At 35.4% G+C, this 14,568-nt stretch overlaps 2 non-coding genes across 2 annotated transcripts; both read right to left on the reverse strand.

Annotated features, from left to right (window-relative positions):
* Positions 1-6,365: 6,365 nt before the first annotated feature.
* LOC128036812 (small nucleolar RNA R71) lies at positions 6,366-6,473 on the reverse strand. The gene has a single exon (XR_008193320.1). It is a non-coding gene; the product is annotated as a small nucleolar RNA R71 (small nucleolar RNA).
* Positions 6,474-9,455: 2,982 nt separating this feature from the next.
* On the reverse strand, positions 9,456-9,562 carry LOC128036813 (small nucleolar RNA R71). The gene has a single exon (XR_008193321.1). It is a non-coding gene; the product is annotated as a small nucleolar RNA R71 (small nucleolar RNA).
* Between the last annotated feature and the right edge of the window lie 5,006 nt (positions 9,563-14,568).

Here is a 14,568-nt window from a genome sequence, read left to right on the forward strand (position 1 = left end):
AAAAATTTGATTTCAATTTAAATTCATTCCTTAATCCATTTTTGTGGTTGTATTTGAAGTTCGTATTTCATTTCGTTAAGGTTAATTCAGCCACAGAGATTCGATTAGACTACATTTCCGAGGAGAGAAGATTTATGATGATCGACAAAGGTAAAAATGATCCTTGCTTTTCCATCCCTCGAGGTAAACAAGGTATGACTTACGAGAACTTTAAAATTTCTCTGCCCTATTCGGTTGGTAATAAACTTTTGTTGAAGAATTGGTTCTTTGCAAGGTATTTAAATTGTGATGTGTTTAAGCTGTTCACTTTATTTAAAATGAATCATCTGTTTTGCTTGATGTTGATGATGCGATTTTGGAAGAACCAATCGTTCAATTTCCATTGCAAGGTTTTCTTGTGCATTCATCATTTGTGATAAAATTGGTGTTCAATAAGTTGTGGTGAGGAGTTTATTTGCTTGATCGATGAACGGATTAAGTTGATTATGTCCACATGTCTCTTGAAAATTTTTGGTAAGATTCTCCTTGATGACAAGTTTGTTGAAAAGGTGAAAGATCAATGGCCACCTTTGTTAAGCTTAACTATGCAAGATTTAAGCCGATTAAGTGGAAAATCATAACTTCAAAAAGCTTTGTTCAATCGATTGTGGGTATGAAATTTGGAAAATACCTTCTTGCAAGGATTATGAATGTTCTACCCAAATGGTACTTGGGCCACATATTTGCTCAAATGAATTCTTGATGATTTGTGATTACTCATTTAAAATAATTCCTTCGTTTGATGAGACTTTGTATGGTGAAGATGTAACAAAATAGTTTGGTGGTTTGTTTTATTTGTGTTCGATTCCGTTTGATCGAGGAAAGATGAGTAAGCAGAGCTATGATCGAGTGAACCAACGGCTCGACTTGAGGACAAGTCGTTTCAAAGAAGGGGAATGATACGACCACGGCCAAGGACGCCTTGATTTCACTTGAATTCACTCCTCAAGCTCCATTTAGCTTGGTTCACTCACGAATTTTATTTTAGCTCACATGAGCTTAATTCATTCGTTTGAGCTTGGTTTAAATTCAATTCAGCTCATTATTAGCTCTTTAGCTAAATTAATTTTATTTGTTGGAATAAATTAATTATTTAAGTTAATTAGTTAATTTAGTTACTGACTCTTAATTACTTGTCACTTATTACATGTTATAATTATGTTGTGTTAGCGAATTTAATTAGGTGGTTGGATTATATTTAATTTGTCTTAATACCATTTAGTTCACCCAAATATACATTTGCACTTAATTTAGTTCATGTTTTTCTTGTAGGATGGTGAATGCATGAAGGAGCATTAAAGTCCAAGTGCATGAATGGTTCAATACAACGTATGGGAGTATACATGAATGGTGAATACATGAATGGTTGGATTCATGGATATGGCTCATTTTATGATAATTCAAGGTGTTTATTCAGCCAAGAAGAGCAACTAAATTTATTCTCCAAAAGTGGCCGATGCACTTCCCAAAGCAATGACTATGCGTTCACATTTGGAGTTCACACCAAGGACCATTTGGTGATCATTGTTCACACTTTCAAAGACTTTTTCCAACTCCTTTTCACACCTTCAAGGCTGTTCACGTTCACCTTTAATGCTGGTCTCTTTTCACCAAGAATTACATTTTAATGAGCTCATTTAAGCTCAATTGGTTGAACCTAGTCTTGCCATTTCTCTAAGTGCATTTGCTCTTCTAGAAATCGCCCTTGAGCTTCAAATTCAAATTTGAATTTAGCTCCAGCAATTTAGTTTTTATTTCCAAAATTTTCTAGCATTTTCTAGCCTAATTAATTACTTAGACATTAAGTCTTTGTTTTGGCCATTCACTACCTAGTGAACACTATAAATAGTTGTTCATTTTCATTGTAAAAGGACTTTTGACTTTTGATCATTTGAATGAACTTTGTTCAAAGAGTGAGTTTTCTCCTCTCTAAATTAAATGCGAGTTTCGATCGACTTATCTAGCGTGCTAGTGGCGTCTATCGTTCTCTTTTGAACTTATCACCTTGCGTTGGTGTGGCGTTCAACCCTTCTACAATTCATAAATCCACCTTAACCAAATAGAAACCGGGTGACACTCTTTAGTGTTGAATCGTTTCTGGTGTTTAAGTTCACTTATCCATCCCCACCGAATATCTTATATTTTATCTTTATTATTTTATCCTTAAACCGAGAAAAATAAATTAGCTATCTTTCTCCATTCCCTTGTTGTCAAACCTATCCATATCCTACTTACCCCTTTGTGAACCTATATCCATCACTTTACTACATATTTTTAGCCGATTACAAACAAACCATCCTTTTGGTACGAAACTCCTCGTCGACGATCGGGCAACTACGTGAAACGACTCGATTAACCCGGGCCGGATCGCATCATCGAGTGAGCTGGAAACGAGCTAAATGGAGCTCAATGAGAAGGAATTGAACTAATTCAGCTCGCATGGGTTTGCAAGCAATGCTTAGGGAGCTGGTCCAAACGTGTGCCCGAGGCGTGGTCGTATCATTTACTTAGTTTAAATTTTTATGTAAATATTCAGTCCAAGAGTCCCAAATAAAGACCTTTGACTGAATTTCCATATTAAAATAATTAGGAGTTTTTTTATTTTAGTTTTCTAATTAGATTAGGACTAGTTATGAGGCCTATTTAAAGGCATGGTGGCCACCTTGTAAAGAACTTCTCAATTATATCAAAATATCGATTTATTTAAGTGCGAATTCTCTTGAGTTTTCTTTAGAAGTTGTTTTAACAATCTTTTGATTGTGGGAGCCATCTTCACCTTCTTCTTGCCATTGATATTCTTTGGAGGGAGATTAGAGCCGTTTGAAGGAGTTGTGAGATCTTTAGGGATTTCAAGGCTTCTTAGGACTTATCTTTTAATTTCTTCTTGTCAATTCTTTCTTTATTTCTACTTGTCTTTGAATCTTTATCTAATTTATTTTCTGTTCTTATTGTGTTTTCACCTTTTTCTATCTTAAGGAATCAACCCAAAATCCCCAATTTCTAGGGTTCTTCCATACTCTTTTTGGGTGAAATTAGATTGCCGAAATTTGGGGAAAACTATCTTGGTGTTCAATTGGGTAGAATCGCAATCTCTTTTAGGGTTTCAAGAACCCTTATTAACACTTATTTCTATTCTCAATTTGATTCTTTCTTTGTTTTGGGGATTTTATTTGGATCTGAAATTCAAAATTCTAATATTTTAATTTTTTGTTTCGTTTCAGATCTGATTGTTTAGGGTTTTTCGTAGGAGTTTCCCGTGACTTGGCAACTCGATCTTGGTCCGCGCGTAACCCCGTATCACTAAGTCTTTGAACAAAACTTGAGAGAAGTAATCTCACAAAAATAAAAGAATATCATTCAAGTAGCCGAATAGACATTTGATTCAGATTTTAATCAGTTCTAAAATTTTAGAAAAATTCCAAGCAACTTCCTTGAAGGTTCCCATGCATAGAGGACATTAATGGTCAGCTCCAAATGGCTGGTTTTAGCTGGAATTTAAGTGAGGTGTCTTGGGAGCTGAATGGGACTCAATTAGATTCGGGCATAGTGCCTGAATGTATTAAGTGTGCTGCTTTGGTTAGCTAAATAACATTGAAGATTTTTAAAAATGTCTTTAGTACTGCAATAGCCATTAGGTGTGAAAGCTAGGATATGAGCAGCCTTTTGTGTGTGAAAACACAAAACCGAACAGCCATGTCATGTGAAAGAACTTCCAGCAATGTGAAAAGCATTATTCAGCCGAATGGTCAACTTGGGAAGAGAAATCAGCAGCTCCTTTGGCCGAATAGTCACTTGGGAGATCTCAACCATCAGCACACTGGAATTAATCTTCATCCATGCATATGTGTCGTTCATTGTATGTTCCTGGAACAATTAAACCCAGCAAATTAAATTATGTTAAGACATATTAAAAATAGGTAGCAACAAGACACATTAAACCTGCTCATAAATTTGGCTGAAATATGACACATTAAAATGATGTAATGAGCTAAGAAAAATTAATTATATGTACTAACTAAGGCATTAAAAGCATGCTTTAAAATAAAACATATTTAACACATAATTAACATGTCCAGATTTGACAAATTAAATACTTAACATTTATTTGAGTTGAACTAACTAATTAAACTAACCCAATTAATTTATTACAGTAGCTATAAAAATGCATAAATTAAATTGAGCTGATTTGAGCTCATTGAGATGAAATTAAGCTTAGTTCAGCTCGCAACAAATTTCACGGAGATCTCATTGGGCAAGCCCAAGCCTCCTCGATGTGTCCAGCCAAGGTCTATCCCCACACTTTATCCACTAAAGTCAAAATAGCATCTTTGAAGCGCTTGGCTCGTGCTCAGGTGATAGTACCTTGAGGCAACTCCAAAGGCTCCTTGCTCGAGCTAGATGTGACTTGGGGCGTGGCCGTATCAATCACACTACTCAAACAAACTGGGCGTACTATGCATATGACGGTCACTCAATTAGTTTATACTTCACTTGATATACCCTTCTCTTATATAAAAAAATAAGAATAGCATAAAACCTTTAATCACTTTTATGGTGGTTACTATACACCACCTTCCAATATGTCAGAAAACTTTAAGTGGAGGATTGAACTACGCCAATCAAATAACTTTACAACTCTACGCCTTAAGCTTGGATCCGTAAGATTTGCGGTGTGACAAGAATCTACTCTACTGGTCCTTTGCCTCGAGTGCTCGGACCTTCACTAGCTTCTTAAGCTAAATAAGAAACAATCATAATTATCAGACCATTTATCTATTAAAGTTTGATCATGCATGAATTAAAGCAAAGACGTAAATTCCTTTTCATCAACCTAAAGGTTTCCTAGAAATTACCAGCTAGTACTAAACAAGGGCACCTTGACTAGCTACTGGAACCCTTCTTCGTCTTTACTAGCAAAAACTCCTTAAAATTTTTCAAAGACTCAAGAAAGAACGTAGGGGAAAGAAAAGTAATGCAGGATTTTTATTGACAACGTTATATAGCACAGACAATGAAGACAAGGCTTAGTGTGGAGGTTAGAAGGTATCACTACCATCCTTAAAATCTGAGAAAAGACTTGCCTAATCGTCTTCCAAACGTAACTACTACCACTAATCAGTTTAGTGTGTAGTAAACGTTGTTTTCACACTATAAAATCCAAAATATATAGATATTTCAATACTCTTTTATTTATAAATTCTGCTAATTCTGATTATAAATATAATACTTTCTGTGGTTTTATAATTAATTTCATGATATTTTATTATTTCCATGGGAATGTGTTAAGTTCATGGATTTTATGTTAAATGTATGTTATTTTGTTATCTTTTAGGAATAGTTTGGCTAAAGGAAAGTATGATGAATTTTGGTTGTCTTTAAGTCTTAGATAGGTATAGGTTGAAAGGATGATAATGCCATCACATGGACTTCAATTGGTGATAATTTTTTGCAATGTATATTGTTTCATTTTATGGGTATTTGAATATTAATTTCATCTTTGAATATAAACTGTCACTTTTCCATCAATGATATTCTTCTTTATTTTGTTTAACAAAATTGATCAAAATTTAAATTTACAAATAATTACCACACAATCCTTGTGGAGACGATACTCTTTAACTTATTACTTGTACGATTGTGTACACTTGCATGTAATCACGTGGCAAGAAGTTTTTGGCGTCGTTGTCGAGGACTGTATTTGTCATTATTTGTGATGATATTTATTTTGCAGTTTGGTTTATTTTTATTTTTATTTTAACTTATTTAGTTTTCATGATGTTTCAAGATTCATGAACATAGACCAAATTATCCGTCTATTTCCAATTGACCCAGAAATTGAACGTGTACCTTTAGGCAACGAAGAAAGGGAGCGATCAGCGTAATGACAAGGTGAAGAGATGAATCAAAATTTGAGAGAAGACACATACTGTAATAATCAAAATCTGACCCTCGTTGCTGATGACAGAGATAGAGCAATTAGGTAGTATGCTATGCCTTTGTTTAGTAAACTCAATCCAGGGATTGTAAGACCCGAGGTTGAGGCCCCTTAGTTTGAGTTAAAGCCAGTGATGTTCCAGATGTTGCAGACAATGGGACAGTTCAGTGGGATGCCTAATAAAGATGCAACTCCGGTTAATTATGGAAGTAAGCAACTCTTTCAAGTTACTAGGAACATTTGAAGATACCTTAAGATTGAAGCTTTTCCCATATTTGTTGTGATGTCGCGCACGAGCATGGTTGAATTCCTTACTTCCCCATTCTATTTTCACATGGCAGAATTTGGATAACATTTTCTGATGAAGTATTTTCCATCAAGTAAGAATGTTAAACTCATAAATGAAATTACTACATTTCAACAATTCGATGATGAGTCCTTGTATGGGGCATGGGAACAATAAAAAGGAGTTATTATGAAAATGCCCTCATCATGGATTCCTTATTGCATTCAACTTGAGACCTTCTACAATGGTCTCAATGCTTACACAAGAATGCTAGTAGACGCTTTAGCTAACAAACCTCTTCTTTCAAAGTCATACAATAAGGCATACAAGATCTTTGAAAGAATTTCGAGTAACAACTACCAATGACTTACTCATCAAGCAACCATATGAAGAAGAGTGGCAAGATTTCATGAAGTCGATGTTCTTACATATTTAGCAGCTCAGGTATCTACTATGACTTCCATGCTTAAGAATGTTTTTGTTAATGGATCAACACTAACATTACAAGTTAGTAACCAGGTCAGTTTGAGAACATCACATGTGTTTACTGTGGTGATGGTCACACATTTGAAGAATGTCCATCTAATCCCGAATCTATTTACTATGTGGGAAACCAACTTCAAAAATGGAATGGCACAAGTTTGGAAACACGAAAATACACACACTTTTTCATGCCCTTTTTTACTCAAATGCATGCAGTTTTGGTAATATTCTTGTCAAAAAAATATAATATTCTTGTCAAAAAATATATAATTATTATAAAATAATTAAATTGCACTAAAATTATTAACATGTTTAGTTTTAATTAATTTTATATCAAATTTTCATTAACTTTGATTATTTTCGACAGATTTGCACAAAGGGCAAAAAATGATTTGGTAGACACTATTAAAAGCACAAAATCGAGAAGCAATTTTGAAGCATCAAAGCAAATTAATTTTTCAGCCTAAGACAGTCCAAATTATGACTATTAGTTCATAATATAATTATTTTTAATTTTAATCCAATTTAATTTGGGTTAAATTAATTAATTATGAAAAAAGCACGGGGCTACCCGAAACCGTCCCACATGCTGACCCAATCAGCTTGTTTGGCTAATTATTTGGCTTGTAAAATGGCCCTTGAGGACTCCTTCAATTTGCATTCAAACCCCTCTATTATTCATGGCTTTCTAGATTTGCCCTTACCTAAAAATGGCATGTTTGAAACCTTCAACCATGTCACAAATGTAGCCAGCCATGGGGGGAGTCTTTGGCTTCTAATTTTTTCTATTTTTAGCAGCCATCTCAACCTATAAATACTCCCTTTGGTTGCTCACTTCAAACACATCTCAAACTTCTAATCTCTTCACTTATATTTCACTTTCTCTCTTCAAATCCCTTCCATTGTTCTTCCTTTTCTTCCCCATTCCTTTGCCAATTTCACCTCTAGAAAAAGAGTCCTTCAAGCACTATTTGGAGCAGCATTCAAATGTTCATGGAAGCCTCGGTTCTATAAGAATAAGCGGAGAAGGAGGAGCGGAGTAAACTAGTCAAGCCTTGGAGAAACACTGGATTTGATTCTTGTTCCTTATCCTTTTAATTTTATTGTTGTTGTTATGAACATGTCTATGAATATTTGTGATGTTTATATGTTTAATTTAATTAATATGGGTTAAATTTAATTTGTGTTAGGTTGATTGCATTTCGTCCACTTAATTTATTAATTTTTTATGTTGTTATAGGCCTTGGTAAGATGTTTGATTAAGTAAAACTATGACTAAGTTATTCTTGCATTACAATTGTAAGGTAACTAATGAATTAATTATTTAAACGGATTGAAATTGTAATTAATTGACACGATACTTAATCAGTGCATGGTTAATCATCTAATGTAGCTGAGGGTTAAATTAGCAATGGTATCTAACAATACATTAGCCTTACATAACTTGCAAGATTATTGTGATTAAACTGTTTCAAGGTAGAAATACATTGTTACCTCACGCAATCTTTTATGTGCTTATGAAAATTGAATTAATTGTTTGAATTCGCATAGAGATATGTACAAGAGATTATTTTGATTTCATAAGTATGTATTTGCATTAACACATTTGCTTACTATATTTGTTTAATCGGTTGAATTGACATAGAGATATAGTCAAGAGATAAATGGATTTTGGTAGATGAGTATGTTCATAAGTTAGCAAATTCTTGAGTTCTTTGTGAATTTATTCGTAACAACATGAACATGAGTTTAATAATTCTAAGTGAATAAATGTAATTAATCTAACACAATTATGTCATCTTGATTAAAATTATCTTTTGAAATTGTGTATTGGAACTTTTAATTTTATTTATTTTACTTAGTTAAAAATCTTAGTTTTTAATCACCTCCTCAAATCAAAATATTTTTCTTCACCGAAGTGTTTTTAACTGCATTCATAAATAATTCTTTTCACAGTACCTGTGGGTACAATAACTCGACATTTTCTTGTCGCTTTGTTACTTGTTGCGATTGTGTACACTTGCACATTTTTGTCGTTCCATGTTTTTAGCGTCGTTGCCGGGGACTATTTTTAAAAGTCATTATTTGTGAATTTTTTAGTTTTGCATTTTGGTTTATTTCTCTGTTCAATTTTAACTTAATTAATTTTTTCTATGTTGTTTCAGGTGTTAATGAGTATTGATCGAATTATCGATTTACTCCCCGTAGATCCTCAGATTGAAAGAACTTTTTAACAACGAAGAAGACAAGCAAGTCAGAGAAGGACCGAAGAGATGAACTTTGAAAATTTGAGTTAAGGAAACGAAGAAACCCTGCTCAAAATCCTATCCTTATTGCTGATGATAGGGATAGAGCTCTAAGGAAATATGCCATGCATGTGTTTCATGATCTTAATATGGGTATATACTCGAAATCAAAGCACAACAGTTCGAGTTGAAGCCAGTCATGTTCCAGATGCTTCAGACAGTTGGCCAATTCAGTGGAATGTCTATCGAAGATCCTCATCTTCACTTAAGACTGTTTATAGAGGTGAACGATTCTTTCAAGTTAGCTGGAGTACCCGAAGATGAACTTCGATTAAAGTTGTTCCCATACTTGCTAAGGGACAGAGCTCAAGCCTGGTTGAACTCATTGCCACCAAATTCAATTTCCACATGGCAAGAGTTAGCAGAAAGATTCCACATGAAGTATTTCTCGCCTTGTAAGAATGCTAAGTTGAGGAACAAGATCACTGCTTTCCAAGAAATGGATGATGAATCCTTGAATAAGGCATGGGAAAGGTATAAAGAATTGTTATGGAAGTACCATCATCACGGAATCCCTCGTTGCATCCAACTGGAGACGTTTTATAATGGTCTCAATGCTCACACGAGAATGGTTGTGGATGCCTCTCCTAATGGTGCTCTCCTTTCTAAGTCTTATAATTAAGCTTATGAAATCATCAAGAGGATTACCAACAACAATTATCAATGGCTAACCAATCGAACAACGTCAGGAAGACAAGTCGCTGGAGTACATGAAGTGGACGCTCTCATTTCACTTGCATCTCAGGTATCTTCAATTTCCTCAATGCTTAAAAATTTTACCACTAATGGGTTTAACAGTTTTACAGCTCAGCCACCAAAAAAATTTAGCCTGTGTCTATTGTGGGGAAGGACATTTGTTCAAAAAATGTCCATCAAACCCAAAATCTATGTATTACATGGGTAATTAGAACCAAACCCGAGGAATGCAAGGATTGCAATCCAATTTCTATAACCCATCGTGGCAAAACCACCCGAATTTTTCTTGGTGAAACAAAGGGGCTGGAACCAATAACACTTATGCACAACCTAGATTGACCCAGCCACCTATTTTCCCCCAATAAGTTCAGAAACCAACCCAAGCTGAACCTTCCAATAGCTTAGAGAACCTATTAAAGGCATATATGGCAAAAACTGACGCCACTCTAAGGAATTTGGAGAATAAAGTAGGTTAACTTGCCACTGATCTTAGAAACTGTCCATAAGGTTCTTTACCTAGTGATACGAAGAATCCGAGGAATCCCAGGAAGGAGCAGTGTAAAGCGTTGACATTAAGGAGCAAAAAGACATTAGAGCCCAACATCATCGAAGTTGAAGAGGAGCCAACTGATGCTCAAGATCCAGTGGAAGTTCAACCGAGTGTTGGAATTCTAGTTTCACCAGAACCAGAATCTGCAAAACCCGATAAGGTAATTTTTGAACCAGTCAATTCTGATAAATAACAACTTTATTAGATGCAAAGTTGCCACAAAAGACGAATCAACCAGTTCCAGTAAAGAAACCTCCACCACCCTATCCTCAAAGACTTCAGAAGTAGAAGCAGGAAGTCGAATTCAAGAAGGTCCTAGACGTACTCAAGTAACTTCATATCAACATTCTATTGGTTTAAGCACTTGAAAAAATGCCAAACTATGTCAAATTCATGAAAGATATCCTATCTAAAAAATGAAGACTAGGAGAACTTGAGATGGTAGCCCTGACGAAGGAATGCAATGCATATCTTCAAGACAAACTATAAGCAACATATTATGGTAAGGCACTATGTGATTTGGGTGTGGGTATCAACTTGATGACCATGTCAATATTTAGGAAATTGAGGATAGGTGAAGTTCATCTTACTACGGTCACACTTCAATTAGCAGATCGATCCTTAGCACATCTAGAAGGAAAAATCGAGGATGTATTGGTACATGTAGACAAATTTATTTTTCCTACTGACTTTGTTATTCTAGACTTTGAAGTAGATAAAGAGGTGCCAATCATCCTAGGAAGGCCTTTCCTAGCAACTGGAACAACCCTTATTGATGTACAGAAGGGCGAGCTTACAATGCGTGTTCAGGACGATCAGGTAACATTTAATGTTTTGAAGTCTATGCGATTTCCTGACACAATTGATGATTATTCTGCAGTGCCTGGTTTAGAGGAATGGAACTTAACTTTGTTGAGGGCCCTTGGAGTAAATTTTGACATCAGACCCTCCAAGTGATGAACAGGAAGATGAATTCTTAGCTTTGCTAGAAGCTAATCAAAAGGGATTTAATCCACAATCCCGCTTTCAATCTTTGGAGTTAGAGAAAAGGGATTATGCCGAACCAAAAGTGTCAATCGAGGAGCCACCTAAATTAGAACTGAAGGTACTACCCTCACATTTAAAATATGTTTATTTAGTAGGTAACGCTTCTATTTTTCCTGTGATTGTTTCAGCGGAATTAATCGAAGAGCAAGAAGAAAAATTCATCCTAGTGTTGAAACAATTCAAGAAGGCTATCAGATAGACCATTGCTGATATTTGTGGCATTAGTCTATCTGTATGCATGCACAGGATCATCTTGGAAGATGGTGAGAAAAGGAAGATTGATGGACAACGAAGACTGAACCCCATGATGAAGGACTTGGTAATGAAAGAAATCATTAAGTGGTTAGATGCAGGTATAATTTACCCCATCTCAAACAGTTTGAGGGTAAGTCTGGTCAGTGCGTGCCAAAGAAAGGAGGTATTACGGTCATAGAGAATGAAAACAATGACCTAATACAAACCAGAACGGTTATAGGATGGAGAATTTGCATCAATTACTGAAAGCTGAATAAGACAGCAAGGAAGGATCATTTTCCTTTACCGTTCTTAGACTAGATGTTGGATAGGCTCACGGGGTGAGACTATTACTTTTTTCTCAATGGATACTCAGGGTATAATTAGATTACAGTAGCACCAAAAGATCAACACAAAACAACGTTCACATGCTCGTACGAGAAGGTATTGTTCTAGGGCATCGAATAACGAGACATGGAATCGAGGTAGATAAAGCAAAGGTAGATGTTATTGAGAAACTCCCACCTCCAACATCTATAAAAGGTGTTAGGAGCTTTTTGGGACATGTCGATTTCTATCAGAGATTTATCAAGGACTTCTCCAAAATTGCTAAACCTTTATGCAAATTATTGGAGAAGGACACGACATTCAAATTTGATGAAGAGTGTTTGATAGCCTTCAATAATTTGAAGAATAGGTTAGCTTCAGCACCAATCATCGTCACACCAGACTGGGATTTTCCATTTAAACTGATGTCTGACACAAGTGACTTCGCGATAGGAGCTGTTATGGGCTAGCGAAGGAACAAAGTTTTTCACCCCATCTACTACGCAAGTCAAACTCTGACGGGAGCTCAGTTGAATTATACGGTAACAGAGAAAGAGTTACTTGCTATTGTTTTTGGTTTTGACAAGTTTTGGTCTTATCTTGTAGGTACCTAAGTGACAGTCTATACAGACCATTCAGTAATTAAGTATTTACTTTCCAAGAAAAATGCTATGTTGAGATTAATCCGATGGGTATTTCTACTCCAAGAGTTCAATCTAGAAATTCAAGACCGAAAAAGGGTAGAAAACGTAGTAGTAGACCACTCGTCTAGATTGGAGCCACAATAAGGGAATTCCCCACTTATACATATTCAGGAGACAATCCCAGATGAACACATACTTAAGGTAAATCATATCCAAAATACCCTTTGGTTTGCTGATATAGCTAACTATTTAGCATATGGTTTGATACTGATTGATAAGACGTATCATCAAAAGAAAAATTTTCTTTACGATGTGAAGTACTATTTTTAGGAAGAGCCATATTTTTTTTAAAAAGTGTGTAGATCAAATGATCTGGAGATGCGTGGCAAAAGATGAAGTACATAAGATTTTATATCATTGTCATATAGCTTTGAGCGGGGGACACTTCAGAGGTACACGTACTACGACCAAAGTATTGCAAGCTAGATTCTTTTGGCCAACACTATTCAAAGACGCGTATGCTTACATAAGGAGTTGTGATCGATGCCAGAGGGTTGGAAACATTATCAATAGAAATGAGATACCTCGAACAAACATCATTCAGGTTGAATTATTCGATGATTGGGATATTGACTTCCTTGGTCCTTTCCCTCTGTCTTTTGGTTAGAAGTACATATTGGTAGCAATAGACTACGTGTCTAAGTGGGTCGAGGCTGAGGCTATCCAATGAACGATGCTAAGGTTGTGATGAAGTTTTTGTAGAAGTATGTGTTCACAAGGTTTAGAACCTTAAGAGCGATACGATCTCGGTTTAGTAGTTGAACCCGAGTCGTTTAGTTCCCGATCGTAAACGTAGAAGTGTATTAGAAAAGAAGAAGAGAAAATGTAATTAAGTTCAAAGAGGTAAGGTAGGTTCGTTCAAAGTAGGTTGTGGAATTTGGTTTAAGTCTAAATGGTATGATTAGGTTGGTTGAGTTTGGTTTAGGAATAATTCAAGAATGGTCTTTAGTTTTGGTGCGATTTGGTATTCGGAAAATGGTACGAAATGGTATGGGATTTGGTACGAAATGGTAATGGTTCAAAAAGGTCAAGAAAGAACCAACACTAAAAAGAGTGTCGACCCGAAACTTATAGGACCTAAATGAATTGGAATTGGGGTGATAAGGACCTTGACCCAATACTTAGGAAAGTATGAACCAAAGGTATCAATGGTGAACGCCACACTCGGGTTGGGGAGTGATAAGTTCGAAAGAAAGACTCGGAAAGACGCCACTAGAAGCTAGATAAGTCTTACGGGTCTCGAACGAAATTTGAGAGAAAATGCCTCACAAATTTGGCAGCAATTCGTTACTTAAAATGTCAAAAAGTCCTTTACAAAATGAAATTTCAGCTATTTATAATCAGCAACTAAGTTAGCCGAATAGTCACATACATTTTCTTAAAAATTAAGCTAATGAATTCTTCAATGGCTTGGCTAGGTTAATTTGAACTTGGAAAGCTTCTAGAATTCACATTGAACCTTGGACAACTTGAATGGTGCATGGATGAGCTAGATTCGGTCAATGTGCATAAATAAGCTCATTTAATTTGTAGCTTTTGCTGAAAAGTGACCAGCAATTAAAAGGGACTTGAATGGCCAAATGAAGTGTGAACACTCAATTTTGAAAAGTCCTATGGTGTGAACATTCCAAACCGAAAAGCCATGAGTGTGAACTCCATGTGTGAACGGCATTATGCTGGTTCTTGGAATAATGAAATTAGCTGAACATTCATCATGCATGTATCACCAAATTCATTGAACCTATTGTGCATGCACATCTAACTTAAATGCTCCCTTCCACATTCGGCCAACCTACAAAACATGAGCAAATGAATTTAATTATTCAATATTCAGCTGAATCATATTTAAACACAATCTAGACAACTTAAATTCTTATAATTAAAACAAACACAATTAATTAAACTAAAAGCTAATTAATTTCGGTTTGGACAAGACAAATTAAAAACATGTAATAAGACAT

This window comes from Gossypium raimondii, unplaced genomic scaffold (assembly GCF_025698545.1).
Source record: "Gossypium raimondii isolate GPD5lz unplaced genomic scaffold, ASM2569854v1 Contig00045, whole genome shotgun sequence".
NCBI classification, from domain to species: domain Eukaryota; kingdom Viridiplantae; phylum Streptophyta; class Magnoliopsida; order Malvales; family Malvaceae; genus Gossypium; species Gossypium raimondii.